We start from the raw sequence: 18,450 nt of genomic DNA, 5'->3' as shown, positions 1-18,450 counted from the left end.
TGATAAACTATCTGTGTTTATAATTTCATTATTTTCTAAGCAATATGCAAAATCACACTGCCTTTGTTGAAAACGTTTCTAATCTGTAAAATTGAGTTTAAAAGAATCCCCATATTGACAACCGACACTATTCCATACCAGTACAAACGTGATACTGTAAGAAAACATTATTTCCTCTCTTAACTTTTGATACCCAGACAGTGAAAAGAAGGACATTAATTGCCCTTTCAGTTTGTTAGTGTAAAAAAAGTTGGACACAACAGTAATTGAAACCAGCGCCCTCTATGTGATGTTCAGATCAACTGACCAGGGAACCTTTACATAATGTCTACTTACTACATTGTCAAAGAGTGGAAAAATAGTAGGCCTACGATTTAAATTTACGGCTGTAATAGCTATTTACATTACAAGTGTAGTAAGAGCGTTTTTACATCACGCAGATGAATGTTGTGCAACGAGCGGAAGCGAGTTGCATAATTCACCTAAGTGATGTAAACACGCTCTTGCGTAACGTGTAACGTACAAGATTTTACCTGACCCGACAATATACAGAGGGTTACATACAGTATTTTTCATTATCAATTTCACTTATCTTCTAACTCATCGTTCTTTTACAAACAAAAGCTAGGTTAATACTTTAAAGCATAACAAACATTCAACAATAAGCATAACAAACAATTACATTCAAGCGCACAGCTGATTTCTAGCGTTGAACGTCGTTGGCTCCATAGAGGTATATGTTTTAAGCTAAGCACTCAATGCTATTTAAATGGGTTTCATTACCTCACCGAGTGAGTTTTTTCAACTTTATATCACTCGTGAAGTAAATAAGTTGCATACATCACGCTTGGGATAGGGAAGTTTAACATGGTGGGTTAGGTAAAGAAATTAACAACACATGGATGAACCAGCCAATGACGAATTTCTGATACATAGTTCAGTGAAAAGCGCTAATTACTGAAAAGCTCGTTAAGTTAGAAAGTCAATCTGTCAGGTACATTTTCATGTAATTTGTAACATTAACGTTGACTCTAACAGTACAGTATGTGACAGATTGTCTTAGTTCGACGTTAGTAATTAGTGAAACACACTAATTAGTAACATGTACAGTATCTATATACATCGATAGCGATACTGATAAATGAAAAATCGATTCTCGATCCTCTAACCGATTCCTAGAAATTTTGCAGTCAGAGCCATCCCGAAGAAATGAAACCTTTTACAAGTTTACTACTATAAGTATATAGATTGCTTTAGACAAATAACCTTTTACAAGTTTGTTACACAAAATGTCTAGAAGTATAGAATTTCATCGGCACACTTCAATGCTGATTACCACTAAGTACACTATCAATCACGGCGAACATGAAATCAGCACTCGGCAACAGTTACCTCATCAATGCTGATTTGCAGAGCATTTCTCAATGGTCAATGGTCAGTGATGTTTGGCCTCAGATTCAGTACCCACAAGAGTGTTGTATTCATGCTCTCCGATGCATGCATTGAGTTAATCCGCCATAGAATCACCCTTGATGGCTAGTGTCTTTTAGAGACAATGTTTAAACTGGGTGTTGTATGGATACAGATCTTTTCTTACCTTATCAACCATGCAGTTTAACGCATATTGATTGGGTTTAAAGGTTTATTTTTGGGGGAGCGAGCTGGTCTAATGGTTAGAGCGTGGGACTTCGGTTTCAAAGGTCTCGGGTTCAAATCCTGCCAAATCGCCAATGGATACATCTAATCTATGTAATCTATGTGTTATATCTATGTGATAATGCCGCAACCCCTAGAATATAGGAACAGCATCTAAGGAGGATATGGATAGGGTAAGGATTAGGAGCTCTAGATCCCGTAGCTCATTCAGGGCTGCAAAGTGGAAAGCAATATAAGATATTGTAATTTTAGTTAATATACATATACCACTTTTTCTTTTGTAGATAATATTAGGCTAGCTTCAATAACGCGTTAGGTTTTGAAAATCATTATAAAATCAATGGTTTTGAAAGGATATTTTCGCATCTAAATGATGACGAAATGATCGAATAAATCTCTTATAACGTATGCTACTATTTAAAGTTATTATTTCTCATTGAGATTTTCATAGTTTAACTATTTATTGGGACATTTAAGGTGCTATAGTTTGCAATATTTCTTTCAGCTTTGCTGGATTAAAATGTTGGTGTATTCACCAGAAATTGGTAATTACCATCAACGCACTCTGTCGGTGGATACACTCAACTACGTTCAGTTTTTAACTAACACTGATTGCAACAATAATATGTGAATATATTTTCAAAGTCTATCGATAGTAAACGTCACTAATATACCTTGAGAATGGAATCACTATGTCACGATTGCGTGTATATAACCCCAAAGGTGACGCCAAGTTACCAAGTTACTGCGACTGAGGTTTATTGGCAAACTCTTCACAAACTTCACAAGATTTACTGCCCGGAGTGCTTACAAACGTGAAGGTATTGTGTGACTTATACTTTGCAGCTTTACGATCATATAAAGCTATTCGGAAAGGTGCTTTGCGTAAATAAAAGCTGCTTTTTCTATTAACTTTTACGAACCTGTAATTTAAATATTACTACAGGTAGTCCAGTGGTAAAAAACTCGACCAAAAATATGTAATGTACAGTTCTCTATTTACACCCCACGCTGTAAACATGTGATTGGAATGTCTTCCATTTTTGTTCTGTTTATATTTCGTTGTTACTTCTTTCCAAAATGGAAACCCACAAAGCACATGTAGGCCTAAATTTTGTAAAAATTTAAATTAATTTTTCGTGCTTTTTTAGTCTATTTTCATTTATAAAAGGATTCTGCACATCTACAGGAAAACATCTTTCTAATAGTATGCGTAGATTTTCCCTGCGATGCACACGAGCTAAGATAACAGGTTTTCAAGAAACATGATTGCCTATTAATATAGGATTTAGCTGCTCCACGGTGAGTTTTAATAGTAAAACTTTACAAAATTTATAGAAACTATTGTGAAACACCAAGATATAATTAGAATTTCAGGATTTTCAAACTAGGTGTAAAAGCTATATAACTTTAATTTATTTATGATTAAATAATCAGAATTCGTAAGTTTGTTAAAAGAATACAAAGGAGACAGCATAAGAACAATGCATATTTTCTATCTGGATAGATTAGGCAGGACATTAAGAATTAAACTCTAAAGAAACCTACAAAGAGGACAGGACTCTTATTTATACCTCCACCAGGAATCTCTTATAGCATTGGATTGTCAATGTTTAGACCAAATTACTCCAAAATGGTGTAATGGATTTTAATGCTTACTCATGACGATGACTGGTAGTAATAGGAATATAAAAGTATACAAAATATAAATCAAAAATTACAGAGTGTCTGAAAAGTAACTTGCACCCCCTTAACTTTTAAACCATGTGGGATCTTTGAAATCGTTTTGTGGCGACCTTCTTAGATTTGATGGGCTACAATAATGATGGTTAATTTTGAAAATCTTGCCCTTAGTGGGTGTAGGGGGTAGCTCAAACTTTTCAAATAGCAAGTATAGTTAACTTTGGTATCATTTTACAGGTATTGATGAAACTAAACAATTGACATACAGAAAATGAAAATAGGTCCACTGCATAAAATCTGTTTAAAAATGAAAACAATCAAAAATCTAATTTAAATTCAGTGTCCAAAAGGCAATAATACTTAGCCGAAGTTGATAACTGAACATATAATCCTATTATGGATGGAATGTAATTAAGCACATGAAGCTCTAATAGGAGCCTAGTCAAAGCAACCAGTACGACTGCATGAGATTTAATACTCCTCGGTACTTAATACCTAGGAGAGATCTAATTACTTGTAAGCACTCGAAGCAGTAATTGAATTTATTCTATAGAGGGAAAGAGTCAAGCAACGTGTGGTAAATCTATCTATGAAGTAAGTCAGAGTTGTGTGAATGTGGCTAAACAATGTATTACCATTATATCTCTCCTTCTATTCGGAAGCAAGATGAACTGGATAAGTTCTGCGACAAATTTAAAAGTATTTTACAAAACTGTAAATAGAACCGCTAATTTTAAACGATAAACTGTTGTAAACAATAACTGTTGCAGAGTTAATCATCGTAATCGTGGTGTGAAACTCGCAAAAATCGTGTAGAGTAAAGTAAAGGCAGAGCTCGTAAGGATGATTATTATATGAAGATTGTTGTTTTTGTCTGCTTTATTTTGCCAAAGAGTTTGTAATGTCAGGGCTATCGCTAGAAATTCTCGCTAAGCCTGCAGAAAAACGTTCCAATTTGGAATTTTCACCTTTTGTTGAGGCTATGCACTTCATCCTTGTCGTTGAACTTGCATTGATAATTATTAATATAACTGACTGAAGCGAGAATGTAGCTTCAGTAAGCGATCATAACGTTTGTTCTTGAAAAAGCCTACAAAGGCTTAGCCTACAGTGGATTTCTGTGAGATTTTTGTAACAAGATGAATGACCTTTATGAAAATTTGCCAAACCGTTGAAACAGAAGTGCCTTCAAAGAGGTGAGTTCGGTATAACGCTTGCACACCTAAGATAAAAACGCATGCACTGTCAAGAAAGACAAGTTTCTAGGAGAACTTCAAATTGATTAGAGAACTTCCACCACCAAAAACCAAAAGGTGGATGAAATGGTTGGATCAATTTAGGTTAAAAACGCCAGAGCTTATAAATTTGTATATTATTATTCCTTAAGCGTTTTGCACCAATGTGTTATATTGTTGATTACTTCGTATATACAATTCTTTTGTAAATTGTGGTAAAAAATTTTAGTTCAGCTTATACAAACAAAAAAGTTTCTAAATGCCCATCATATAAACAGATAAATAATATTATACATAAGTTATATTCGGGTTTCATTTCATTTTTAATATTTGTTCATAACCTGTTCAAACAATAGCTTAGAACGTTGGTTAGACAATTCGTTTGTAAATATGTCGCTAATTAGTCAAAAGGCTAATTGGACGCTCCTTCTTTGAAGTTAAAGTGAATCCTCCAGCAAATAAACTAATTATGTGTTTGCAAAAAGGAAAATTGTTAATTTTTTCTTTGGTTCTTTGAACTTTTTCTTGAAATAGATACTAAATTTAATTTTAGTTGTAATCACAGGTGTTGTGGGTCTACGTGAACCACAATCAATGTGATTGAAAATATTGATGGTAATAATGTATTTATTTGTTTAGTCGTCAGTCCATTTGTCTATTCAATTCTTAGTTTTAATGGAACTAATAAAATGTATATTTAATTTTGAACAAACTTTATTGCTGTTAGGTAACTAATGAATAAACGAATTAATTGATCTCTGTATGTACATACAAATGGTTTTATGCCTAAATCACAAATCGTAAAGTGGAGTAATTTATTCTATTATACCCTCCTACTTTTATAAAGTGTTCCTTAGGCTTCTATAAATGTACGGATTTTGAGGTTTAAACTTTAAGCAATAGAAACTTCTATAGAATGTACCTCGGTATAGAACTATCATGGTTCAAAAACCTCTGTCTCCCAAACGCCTTACTAAATTACCATCCATAAACCTCACTTGTATATAACAATGTCAAAGTTTTGTCAATCACATGCCTAACTTATCACATAACCTAACACAATTGCAACAGTGCTAAATAAAACTGTGGGTTATGGTAAAATTCACTAATGACAAAGTCTACAGTTCACTTAACAACCAATCAGGTGTGGCAGTGTACAGCTGAGACCACAGCTGATTCACAGCTGATTTAACAGCTGATTTCACCGAGACTCCCGTCATTCGTTGCAATAGACAAGCCGTCGCCTTGAGTCAACAACACACCTTACACTAACAATCATCTACTAACAGAGTAGAGTTTTTAAACAAGTATTTTGCAGAAATGTGTATTCACAAGTTGATAAAGCAAAAAAGGACCTTCAAGAGATATTGTATCAACTCTTTATACTATGGAAAACATATTGTGTGTGTGTTTTTTTTTATCTAGATCACATTTTAGCTCTTTTACTATTTGACTTGATAAACTATATCTGGTTGGTGTGATACCTTACACTTATGATATTAATAGACATTCCAACCCCATTTTAATCTATGTCCATTCAACTAGGTCCTTTTTGTCATATAGATAAGGATGTCTAATTACGGTACTTAAATAGATGATTCAATGTAGATTTTAACACGAAGAAAGGTCACAAATTAGCCTACAATTGTATGCTGTAGAAAGTTATTTCGTTCAAAATTTAAGTAGGTATGAGTTTACAGTAATATAAAATTTTCGTTTTAGTCTCCGAGCACGTTCTGGATGACTTTGCTGTTGAAAGCTTGTGGAAATATAGCTTTAGGATAAGTGACCAACTTGGCCAATCGAGGTTGTCATCCATTGAATTGTATTGTAGATTTCGGATTAACCGTTTAACTAGTAGGCTACTATTTATTCAAGCAAATTGTTAGCTAAAGAAAGTACTATCGATGAATGGTTTAGAACCTGATCAATACTATATTTTATTTATACTCTTATTTACTACTACGGGTGTGTCTGACCACTGTTTAAGCAATGTTTTAAGTTACTATGTCCCGTCCTTGCAAAAACAACTGCAGTGCCAAAATCCATTAACAGTTATATATATATTGCTTGTCCAATCGCAATGACTCATTCCGGTAGACTTACTGGTCAATACCAAACTTCATACTCAGGTATTGGCCGCTCCGTTTCCAAGTTCAACTGTGTAAATCCTTCTTTGATGAAGTTCGCCGATATTAGAGAGCTTAAGTTCTTCACTCTTTGCCGTAACTGATGTTTTTCCTACATTTACTTTGTGTCTGCGATTTTCACGTTTACAAACATACTTGAAATTGTTTCCGTTGCCTATACACGTGCAGTTGTATTAATATGTATAGTATTGTGTTAGCTAAATGATACAGATCCAGACCCACCAAATGTTTCAATATATTTTTGGGGCGTTATTATTAAGCGACAAGAAGGCAATGCGTGTGACATTTCCGGTTGTACGCGTTTTATCATTGTGTATTTGCGTGCGTTTGGTTTCAAACTTACAATAACCGCTGTAAAACACAGCTCATATTAGCCTTTTGCAGTATACTGTATGTGATTGCGAACGTTTTGGTTGCTTAGATTTAATGCTCAACTACTGGATTAAATAAAACTTAAAACTTAAGTAGCATATGCATTTAGAAGTATCATACGGTTATTGGAGTGCTTAAGGTTGAGTAAGGTCCTAAAGAGTTTTGTGAAGACCTTAAGGAACGTTATTAATTTTTAAATATTAATGGCACAATAACAATTCCTAATTATAGCTTTTGATTTGTTTTTTTTATGCTATTTTCAACTATATTAAAACAGTGAAAAGTTGTTATCTGATAATCATTGATGGCGGTTTAATCTTTGTTTCCAACATGTTTCAACGAGAAGAGTTTTAAGAATTGTGTTATACTCATTTATTTACTTTATTAAAAAGTGTGGCAAAGCCACTGATTAAACATTTTTAAATACAAGTTATGAGTTATGTTCACTAATTAATTTTTGTAAAATAGTTTGATAAATGACATGCTGCAATGTGTGGGAGCAAACCGATAGTGGAAGATACAGAAAGGAAAGGTTCTAAGTGAAATTGGACCTCAAGCAATGCATTTTGCTTATCTCACACTCTTACATTGCTTATCTCAATGTGTGCATATAAAAACTTTATGAAAAAATTCATCTTTCTTGTTTCATACTACAGTATAAGGGAAATATAATGAAAAAATGCGTACGTTAAATTATTTTCCAACGACGCTCATGCAGGGGTGTGACCGCCCTAGTGTTTTTAGATCATTCATATTCGTCTGCTGAAGAAACTCCATTAAACGTATTTTAAGTAAATTAAACGAAAAATATTAATAATATTGGTAAAACCATAGACTAAACAACTAAGGGAGTATGTTTTATCTATGGTAAAGCCTACTATTAATTATTCTTTATATAATGTAAAACTCCAAACAATATGCAAATAATAACATAAAAATATATTCATCTACGCTCTTCTTTTCCCTCCAAAATCAAGTAGGCAAGTCGTCGATGCATGCAAGCCAGTGTATTCAATCAAAGTTGTAGAAAGTTTTGTAACTGTCCAATTACCCAAACTTGTAGTCACTAAATCACCTCGTAGCCCTTGCTAAACACCTCGTAATGGCAGCGCTTAAACGGCTCGTCTAGTTTGGACACAACTTTACTAGTCTAGTCTTATAAAGTTACCTTGCGTTTCTATAGTGCCTAACAAAGTTGGTTGACAATATTTAAGTATTTAGAATAGAATACGTGCAGTGAGCCTAGATTTATATTTTTGAGATATTTTACAATGATGTTTGAAGTAGAACAATAGTATATTTCATACCTAGGGCCGAAAATGAGGTTTTGCCGGCTCGAGATAGTTTTTAAGTTCGAGACGAAGTCGAGAACTTAAATCGATCGAGAGCTGCAAAACCATTTCGGCTCGTGGTACGAACGCTATTTTTCACGACACTATACCCTATTACCACTATTCACCACTATAATAGTGCACACTGATAGTCAACACAACTACAAATTTAAGGTTATGTAAAGAAATAATTTGAGTAATCAGCAAAAATAAAAATAAATAGTTGCTAGGCAACGGCGACAATAACACAATTCTATTGCAATGCTATGGATTTTGATGGTGTATTTAAAATGCATTCATGTTTTAAGTAAGTAAGCGGACAGCTGATTTTGCGGCCCCGGCCTGTAAAAACCTGCTCGGTCCCCAAATTTCGATGACAGCTGGCATGGCCAGCAAAACGTAACTTTTAGCCACCAATTAACGTATGTAATACAGCCAAAAACATCATAGTGTGGTGAAAAAGTCTTTTCTACCAATCTTTTGTAGAACTGTATTGATAACAAGTAGTGGCAGGTACCAGAATCGCTGTCATGGGCCCGAAGTTCGTTGGCAACCGACTAAAGCCACTGACTAACTTAATTTACATTTTAATAAAGTTGCAGTTTCTACCACTCAGCAGATAAAATGACAAAAGATAAAATTATGAACCTATGCGGTACAAATAAGTGTTGTTTCCATGTTCAACTTTGGGTACTACGTTTTGTACAGTAAATTTATAGAACCACTTTTTAGTTTTCTTTTATACGCATTTGTTTTGTAAATTACTAGACGTAATAAATCTTTTTTCAGTTCAGAAGAATTTAAATCTTAACGGGTAAGCTAAGAGCTATTTAATTTATTTTTCTGTATTATGTTGGAGTAATGTATGCGCTTTTGTTTAATATTTTTCCATTCTCTCTAAACTTATTTAAAACCATTTTAATAAAATAAAACAATCCATTTATAAACTGTTGTTTATCTGTTGTTTATGTTTATCTTATTAACTGTTGTAGCTGTTGTTGTATAAAAGCTTGGAGTAGACTAATACTAAGACCTAGACTAATATAAACAAACCTGTATACTTGTCAAGACCTAAAATTAACATTACATTTAAGAAATACTATTCTAAATACGTTTTAGATTTTACAATACAATTGGAAATATTCTTGCACTTTTTAAAGTCTTCAATGCAATTGCATTACAATATTAAAACCAGCACACATAATGTGAAACGAAAAATTTTTATGATCTGTACCACACGGATAATTTATGTTTTCCAATTTCCAATAACGAAATGGAGACTCCGTGCAAAAGACTTTATCTAAATGTAAATAACGAACTCAATAATTGTATTTATTTTGAGTCATGCACCAAGCTCTGATAATAACTGCATGCGGAAGGAAACAAGAAAATATGGACAAAATAAATCATTATTGCGTTATTTTTCTGTAAAAGTCACTTTTTACTTTTGCCGCACATATTTTCCCCCCGAAGTATTCCAAGCAAACAACACAAAACGTGATTTTATTAGGCACGTAGTGTACGCTTGAAAATAAGTTGGCAACACTTAAATATATTACGACTACGATCAGCTGGTGAAGTGTAATTAATTAAGCATTTAAACACACAAAAATGATAATTTGGCCAATAATGTATTACATTTCCATGTTTATAAATTTTACTCCAACCTTTATGCTCTCTCTAAGGCTACGGCCACACGGGCGTTTTTTCACGCGGTAAAATGTAGCTTATTTTCACGCTGCTTAAATTCTCACTGTTGTATGCCACACGGGCGTTTTTTCACGCAGTAAAATGTAGCTTATTCTCACGCCGGTTGAAGTCCAGGAGAGGCAAAATGCAGTGGGAACCCGCAGTTGATTGACGAATTCACGTAATCTTCCTAATGGCCGGAATAGTCACCTTTTTTCTGACTAGTGAACAAGAAATATGAATGGTATATTGATTTCTATACGAAAACAATACTAAAAATATTTTAATTTGATAACCTTTCATTTAATTATTTACATTTAGTATTAAAAAATGAATATAATTTATTAATTTCGATACGAAAGCAACACTAAAACTATTTTATTTTGACATTTATTATAAAAAAAAATATAATTTAAATATTTTTATGACAAGATTTTCATTAGATCTTTGAATATTCTACTAGACCTACATAAATGTCTCTTTACATTTTTTAGTCCAACTAAATGCCTTTCCTTTTCGTAACAAATTATTAAGTGGTTCAGTAAGGTCGACCTATGTTTAAGATCCTACTGTGTAATTGGCTAGACCTTAAAATATTTTACTCTATCCTGGAAAAATTAGAGACATTTATCTTTATTTTAACTTGCTAGAACGACTTGATCAAAGCTGCGTGTTGCTCCCGCCCGTGTGGCCAGGCACAGAGCGTGAAAACAAGCTTCAAAAATGCACCCCAGTCCATTCTTCTGCGGGCCCGCGGCGGTCGATTTTGAAGACGCGCCGAATCTGCGTGAAAACACACTCCGTGTGGCATACCTCATTACATTTAATGCTGCCCATATTTCTCGCGTTTTTTCACGCTGCGTTCTTGCGTGAAAAAACGCCCGTGTGGCCGTAGCCTAACGCATGGACAATTTTCTGAGAAAAGGAGTCCAACAAAAGTGTATTGCACCCAAAACACAACGTTATCTTGCGATTGCAGTAAAACAGTAAACAACGACGCCCAGATGTAAATACCTCAGGTTTTGCGTCAGAGTGACATTACAGGTGTACTAACACTAACAGCTTGTATGCACGTGACAACCACTATACTAGTACGATGGTAACAGCTATAGTAACTGTGTGGAACTAGCCCAATCATAATAACGTTTGCAAAAGTGAAATGAAAATAAACTAGGTGCACAATGCATCTGTCTGCAATCAATCTGCATGCAATATTGAGCGGATCAGGCATATTAATCCAATGCCTATCCAAACTTAATGCTACATATGGTTTACATAAATGAGATGTCTACTAGTAGCCTACCTCTCTAAAGTCAACGATCTATTTGGTTCATATATATATATATATATATATATATATATATATATATATATACAGTATCCAAAATCAATGGTACATTTAGTTTCCTTTAATGAGATGACTACTAGACCTTTCTAAAGTCAATGGTACATTTAGTTCAAGTCAACGGGATGTCTACTTGCAGTATATAGACAATGCTGCATCTGATTCACGACAATGCAATGTCTACTTAGTATCTAAAGTCAATTGTTCATCTGGATCACATCAAGACAATGTCTGCTTGCAGTATTCAAAGTCAATTGTATACTGGTTCACATTAATGAAATTTCTATTTGCATCTATCTTAAGTCAATGGTGATAAACCTGATCGGTTATTAATTATGTTCAATTGCAGCAATTTGATTGTTTTCCCTTTTGTTCTGTATTTGTAATGTGCTACTTTAGATGATTAATTAACGTGTCACGATTTTTTTTTCCTTTTTATTGTTATCTTGTAAGGCCTATGTAAAATTTATAAAATATTTAAATGCATGTAGGGAAAAGCCCTGTGGTCCGGGTTTTACCATTTGAGGTTTATTGGGCCTTCACGTGGTATGTTGCAATGACTTTGCTAATATTCGTGCAGATCGCTGCAGCCGTTCATTTGTAAAACAAAAGCAGGAGTGTAGGATAAGAGCTTCGCTCGCTCCGCTCAATAATAGTTATAATTGGCTGCTCTATAACGGTCCATTTTCATCTGGTAATACTCTAGTATACTTTGACTATTTTATCAACTATACGAATACAGTCAATCCATTTTGAAAGTATAACTAGTTTTCGAATTTAAAAAGGTTGTAGTTCATAAACCCCCAATAAATAATGTTGTTCTTAAACCCGTTTGTAATAAACTATTCAGGTTTCTCCAACATAATGTCAAAATCATAATAAACTTTCTCATGAATGGTATGAAAAACTAATGGAAAAAATAACCCCAATGGTAGCACGTTCAAACGGCTCCTCCAGTTATCGATCTAAAAGAATAAACTTGTAAACAATCTCTTATCTCTGACCTCACATAAGCATTGCTTGTATTCTGATACTTTCTAAACAGCTATCGGTATTGACATTCGATATATTTTGGTTTCGACACATCTCAACGCATATCCATTTCACTAATTACTAACGTCAAACATTCTACATGATACCATTCAAATAACAATCGGTCGGATATCGATTTTTCATTTATCGGTATCGCTATCGATGTATATCGATACGTGTCTACTAATTAGTGTGTTTCACTAATTATTAACGTCAAACATTCAACATGATATCATTCAAATGACAATCGGTCGGAGAATCGATTTCTTGTATCGGTATCGGTATCGATGTATATCGATACATGTCTACTAATTAATGTGTTTCACTAATTACTAACGTCGAACATCCAAGACAATCTGTCACGTGTTGTAGAGTTAGAGTCAATGTTAATGTGATAAATGACATAAACTTAACAGTATTCCCAATATTGACTCTCTAACCTAATGGGTTCAGTAATTAATGCTCTTCACCAATCTATATTTCACCTTTGCGTCTTATATTGGCTGATTTTATTTATAGTTTAATTAATGATACGTATTCGTTGGTTTTTTTCTGTTGAATGAAATCATTTGATTCCTATTACCTTTTTGCAACTGGCTGTTCTATTTCTATGTCAAATTCATAGTCAGTTCTCGAATTACAATAAACTTGGTTGAAATGAGTCTTCGACAGAGAGCGCTGCTGTCAATTAAAATTGCCAATTACTGATTTTTATTTACTTTACGCAAATTTTATAACACGTACAATAAGCATTGTACTGCTATCAAGAAGTTTTTTTATACACCGAATTTTTACCCAAACATAACTTCACGATGAAATGATTGTGAAGTAGTCTGTTATACCTTACAGTTTCAAAAACTAAGAGCACAATAGGATGTTGAATGTTAACACTACAAATTTTGATCACTGTGGATGATTCATTCAGCTATGTTTTTTTTTTCGATGAATAATGGGCAACAGTAGGTCTATCTATATAGTTGGAATGTCTATCCAATCACTTTACATTCAATAGTAGAGTTAAATACTATCTTGTCTGAAACGAATTATTTTGCGATAAGTAACACTTCTAAAAAATAACCTTAAAATATTGGATTGAGTAACTCGTAAATAGTTTTCTTAAAAAGGGTATCTTTGCCTCTTTGCAAGACAACGTTGATAGGTAAAACCAAAAGTAGAGTTTTGCACGTTGGGGATAAAAAATATACCTTCGGCATGAACATAAATTGGTTATGCGCAATTAAAAACTGTTCATTTATTTCGTATTCAGCTACTTTTCGAAACATTCCATTATTTAAACTATTATTTTCAGGAACAGCTCCTTTCACCATCGTTTTCTTTGCATACTTGACTAAGTACCTACGTATTACGAAAAGTGAAACATCACAATTATATTTTTGACACTGCAAGAACACTTCTTATCTTATAGTACAATATGAAACCACCTATTATGAAAATCTATATATTGTAAGTGTAATATCTGGTTACATGCTAATTTGAAAACTATTTTGATCCACACCACATATTACACAAGTTCAAATAGTCGAATGTAAATGATCAGTTTGTTCCTGCAGTGACGAAGTACTTTGATCCGTCATATTTCACTTGAGTTTTATGAGGGATAATCTGTTATCTTTGTTCAGTGAGTACTCTATATCAAACACGTCGACTAGATACTGTGTCGACTTATCGGCTACTTGTATGACTACTACACAGTAGATGACCTCATCCACTCTCAGCTGCAGTACGTGTTAATCCGCAATGTTTAGAAAATAACTACTTAATTTTCAATAACGAATTTAATTAGAAACACGCACTGCTTTAGTTTTTTTTTTTTTTAGAATTTAGAAAAAACTGCTGTGTGTAGATCTACTACTAAGAAATTGTAGTCTTTAGTCTTTGAGTTAAAGATCGTCTGAAAGCCAGACGGTGCTATTATGAAATAACCGTTTTATTTCACAAACATAAGCTGTTCAATCAGGTTAAAATAAATGGGAAGTTTACCATAAACTCTATTAGCGAATATCCCTATAGGGAAGTAGCCCTATAGCCCTATATATTATATTTGGTTTGAAGATGTAAGGCGGGATAAACTTGAATGAGTTCGTGAACTAGCATGATCGGACGATGGGAACGTGGTTTTACGGGGAGTTTTAAGGGGTTAAAATTGGGTTTTCTCATTTTTTAAACATCAAAACATAAGATTTCCCGATTTCTCTCTAAACCATTTTAAAGAGCTAAAAAGGCAAATAATTTAGTATATTGAAGTGTTTAGTGCGGTTATTGGTTACGGAGAAAATTCAAAAAGCTGTAAATTTAAAAACCCCATGTTATTTTTATGGAGAATATTGTAAAATGTTGTAGTTTGCTTGTTTATGGGTATATCTTGATCAAACTTGTCAAATTTATTTATTTTAGGCCTATACTATGCTGTTATAATTTAACTAAAAAAACGTACTTTATTAGCCTCCCTGTAGCAGCAACCCTAGGTACTCGTTTAACCTAATGTTATTTAAATATATTTAATTGTATATCAATTCAGGCAAATGGAAATTCGCTTAGTCTGCACGGTTTGCTGCGGTGGGGGTATTATATTTTATCACCACCATCTGCCATTGTATGAAGAGCGAAGATAAATAATCTTAAATCATATTACACAATAGAAGGTTTGATACTTCAACAATGTTATCTTTGAGCACAAAAATCAATAAAATAAATGACTAAAGAGAAATAAGAAAATTTGCTAATGGTAACGTCAAGTTAAATTATCTATTGTCTGAACGTTATGTAATTCTAAGACCTGTTTGCATTGCTATCATGCTGTCTGCTTGTATGAAGTTGGCAAGTTGTTTAGTATAGTAACAATAAATTGAACATATACATTTATGCATTTATCATTAGGCCTATTCTGTTAACTGATGAAAATTTTAAATTCTGTTTCCGCACAACAGGTTTTGACGGTATATTTTTAAGTGTCCAAACTTAGAATTTTCTGTTATATAATTTTAAAGGCAATTAAGTTAAGTTAACCAGTTCAACTAAAAGGCCATTGCAAGTTCTCTTGTACTGCAAAGTTCTCTTTGTTGTTGTGTTCATTATATTTTGTCATACCAAGAGTCAAACACATACGTAAAGCCCACAATAAAAGAATTTCATAAGGTCTAAATCAGGGAATTGTACATCAATATTGTTGGGGAAATGCATATGTTTTGGGTTAACCTGCATCAATACAGCAGGCCTGTTTCGAAGTACCAAATCAAAACTTAATTGTATTATATTTTGCAATATTTTCGAACTAGTATAATATTTTGACGTATCACTATTTAGACATTTACTTGAAAACAAGGAGTTCTTTCCAGATATTCTAAAGAGCTCCGAAAACGTTGCATGCTTCGCGTTGCATGTCCTATTGTTGTGATTTCACAACATGTTTACCTCACCTCGACAGCAGATTTGATCCCGTTCAAATGTGAACCTAGCAAAGAATATGATATAACAAAATGGATCTTAGAAGTTTTCATTGCTGTGCTGCTGTGCAAATTAATTTACTACTTTCTCCCAATAAATGCGTTGGAAATAAATAATCTATTTTACGTGGTGTTAGAACACTGACGAACTGGAAATTTATAAAGTCAATATAAATGCATCAAATCTACGAATGATGGCATATATAATGGAAACTATTATAACAGGACCTTCCTCTAAGAAGAATATGGAAACTTAAAAGATACCTTACTAATACTAGGACGTGGTGGCAATAATGAATAATAAATATTATAATAAATTATATGCAGTAGAAATTCCTAACCTACTTTATTTCTTATAACCTACACTCCTGAAATAATGCATTGGAAAATAAGCATGCAAGTGGGGAAGATGTTGGTGTCACCCTGTGTGGCATCTTCACGGGTCTTCTTGTGATTTCATCTTAGCTTCCTTGTACTTTGATAATAGTTTGGAGTGAGTTATGTTCAAGAGGACCCCTGAAGGTGCCTCACAAGATGGTAAAATGCATAGGTTGATACAAACATCTTAACTACAAGAGCTCCTGCAAAGCAATGTAAATCTATTAATTTTGATGTTCTTGAAACTGGGATGACAAAGTAAACTTTATTCCTCTTAGAAATATGCATTGGAATATAATAAGCTACCTCTCTCATAGAAGGAAGCCTTGAAAGATATCACTCTACTTTACTCCTAGAAAGCTGAAAGCAAATTGGAAAATACTATATTCCCCCTAGACGCAATGGAAAATAATAAACTACCTTTAGTGATCGTGGGTCCTGCTGGTTGCAGGAAATCAGATGAATATCCAAATGGAAAATCCTAGGATACACGAGTCATACGCGAAACACGGCACAAACTGCGCTACATACTGATAACAAGGTGATAACAGTCAGGTGTTAGAGAGAGACGTCACCCCACCTCTCTCTCTAGCTCTCTCTCTCATTGTATCTGTCGACCTCGTGTCGTCAAAACATACATGCTGCGGGTAGATGTAGAGGGGACTCTTGTATAATTCTAAAGAAGTTTCAATCTTGTTCGGATTTGGAGGGTAATGAGTTGCATTATCTACCTCATGAATCTGGGTTCGAAAAGCTTTTTTAAATGTTGTGATCCTGTTGTTTGAAAAGCACCTTGAGCTGTAAATGTTTTGTGAAAAGACGTGTAGATAGATTAGTTTTTAAGATTGGTTTTAAGTGAGTCAGACTGTAAAACTAAAAGCAATGGTGTAACTCATTTCTTAATTAAGTCACATTTATTAAGATATCTTCCAAACTCGGTGAACCCTACCATGTTTTTAGTTACGGTACCCTAAAACCTGAACATATATTAGTGTAAAACTAAAATGGTTACAAAATATCACGAAAATTGTGAGTGCGCTAAAAGCCTTTTTATATGCTTAAACGTACACAGGACTATGCCAAGGTCGTCCCTCTGTCTTTAACGATGACACTTATTGAATTTCGATAACCAGTTTTGTTCAAGCTCTTGGGAAATCATTGAATCCCCAACACTTGTAAGGTACCCTACCCTAAGATCGAGTTAAAACTGAGATTTGGCTGACTCACCTTTTCCTATCTTTCCTCCAAAGTTTGTGAAAATGTATCACTTCCTACTTATACAATGACTGTACTTACTAGTTCCGTTTATTTGTTAGAGATAACCTGAAATGTTGTAGAGTGGTCAAACCCATATGACATCAACAATTCTATTCGTGGTCAAAACTATTTATATCATTTTGTTTTCAAATGTTTGTCAAGTTAGATAAAACATATCATCAACAAAGCTATTGCTAAGCACTTTACTCAAAATCTAAACAAATTACTCAATTGGTTGCAATCGACTATGTTTGCTTGATCCCTTGATCTCCATATTTGATGCAATCATAAATTTGAATATTTAAGAATCTAGAGACCTTTGAAAACACACACACATTTCAACATATAAGACAATGCTGTGAAAACACAGTCTTTAGAGCGTGTTTGTGAATGAAGCACGTGCAAATGAGGTTACGATAGCAAATAGTTCGTTTCTAGAGCCTTAACGCTAGAAAACGTTACATCATTCAGCAACAGAAAGCGCTAAACAAGACGATCTTCCTTCCCCAAAATAATGGTTCCTCTTTGTCTATAGTTTTAAATCCATTTATTATTTAAGTGATTTGCGTGTTTCGTAAGGGAACGTCAAACTTTGTTAGGCAGCGCCATTTTGATATCCATCCGGAATCTATTTTAATTGATATTATAAGGTCTTACCTTACCAATCCTATTTTATTGATCTGAAATTAATTTCGGATCAATAAAATAGGATTGCAAAAGCAATACCTTATCATATCGATTAATATACGAGCAATCCAGAGGCTAAAATGATTGATGAATCCATTTTACTTGAAATCTAATTAGTGACCTTCATGTAGGATAGGAAGGCGAACATAATAACCACTCGAATGAACATAC

General features: G+C 33.7%; 1 protein-coding gene across 1 annotated transcript in view; it reads right to left on the bottom strand.

Moving 5' to 3' along the window:
* Positions 1 to 16,845, bottom strand: part of LOC128991506 (pleckstrin homology domain-containing family G member 5-like) — a 263,086-nt gene extending 246,241 nt beyond the window's left edge. Inside the window, exon 1 of the mRNA XM_054414443.1 lies at positions 16,756 to 16,845. The gene's annotated coding sequence lies outside the window, so the exon portion shown is untranslated. The remainder of the gene's footprint in view (positions 1 to 16,755) is intronic.
* Between the last annotated feature and the right edge of the window lie 1,605 nt (positions 16,846 to 18,450).

Source organism: Macrosteles quadrilineatus, unplaced genomic scaffold (genome assembly GCF_028750875.1).
Source record: "Macrosteles quadrilineatus isolate MER2022 unplaced genomic scaffold, UCM_ALF_1.0 Scaffold_4__1_contigs__length_99947679, whole genome shotgun sequence".
Classification (NCBI taxonomy): Eukaryota; Metazoa; Arthropoda; class Insecta; order Hemiptera; family Cicadellidae; genus Macrosteles; species Macrosteles quadrilineatus.
The sequence above is the reverse complement of the archived record's forward strand: the minus strand, read 5'-3'. Positions and strand labels throughout refer to the sequence as shown.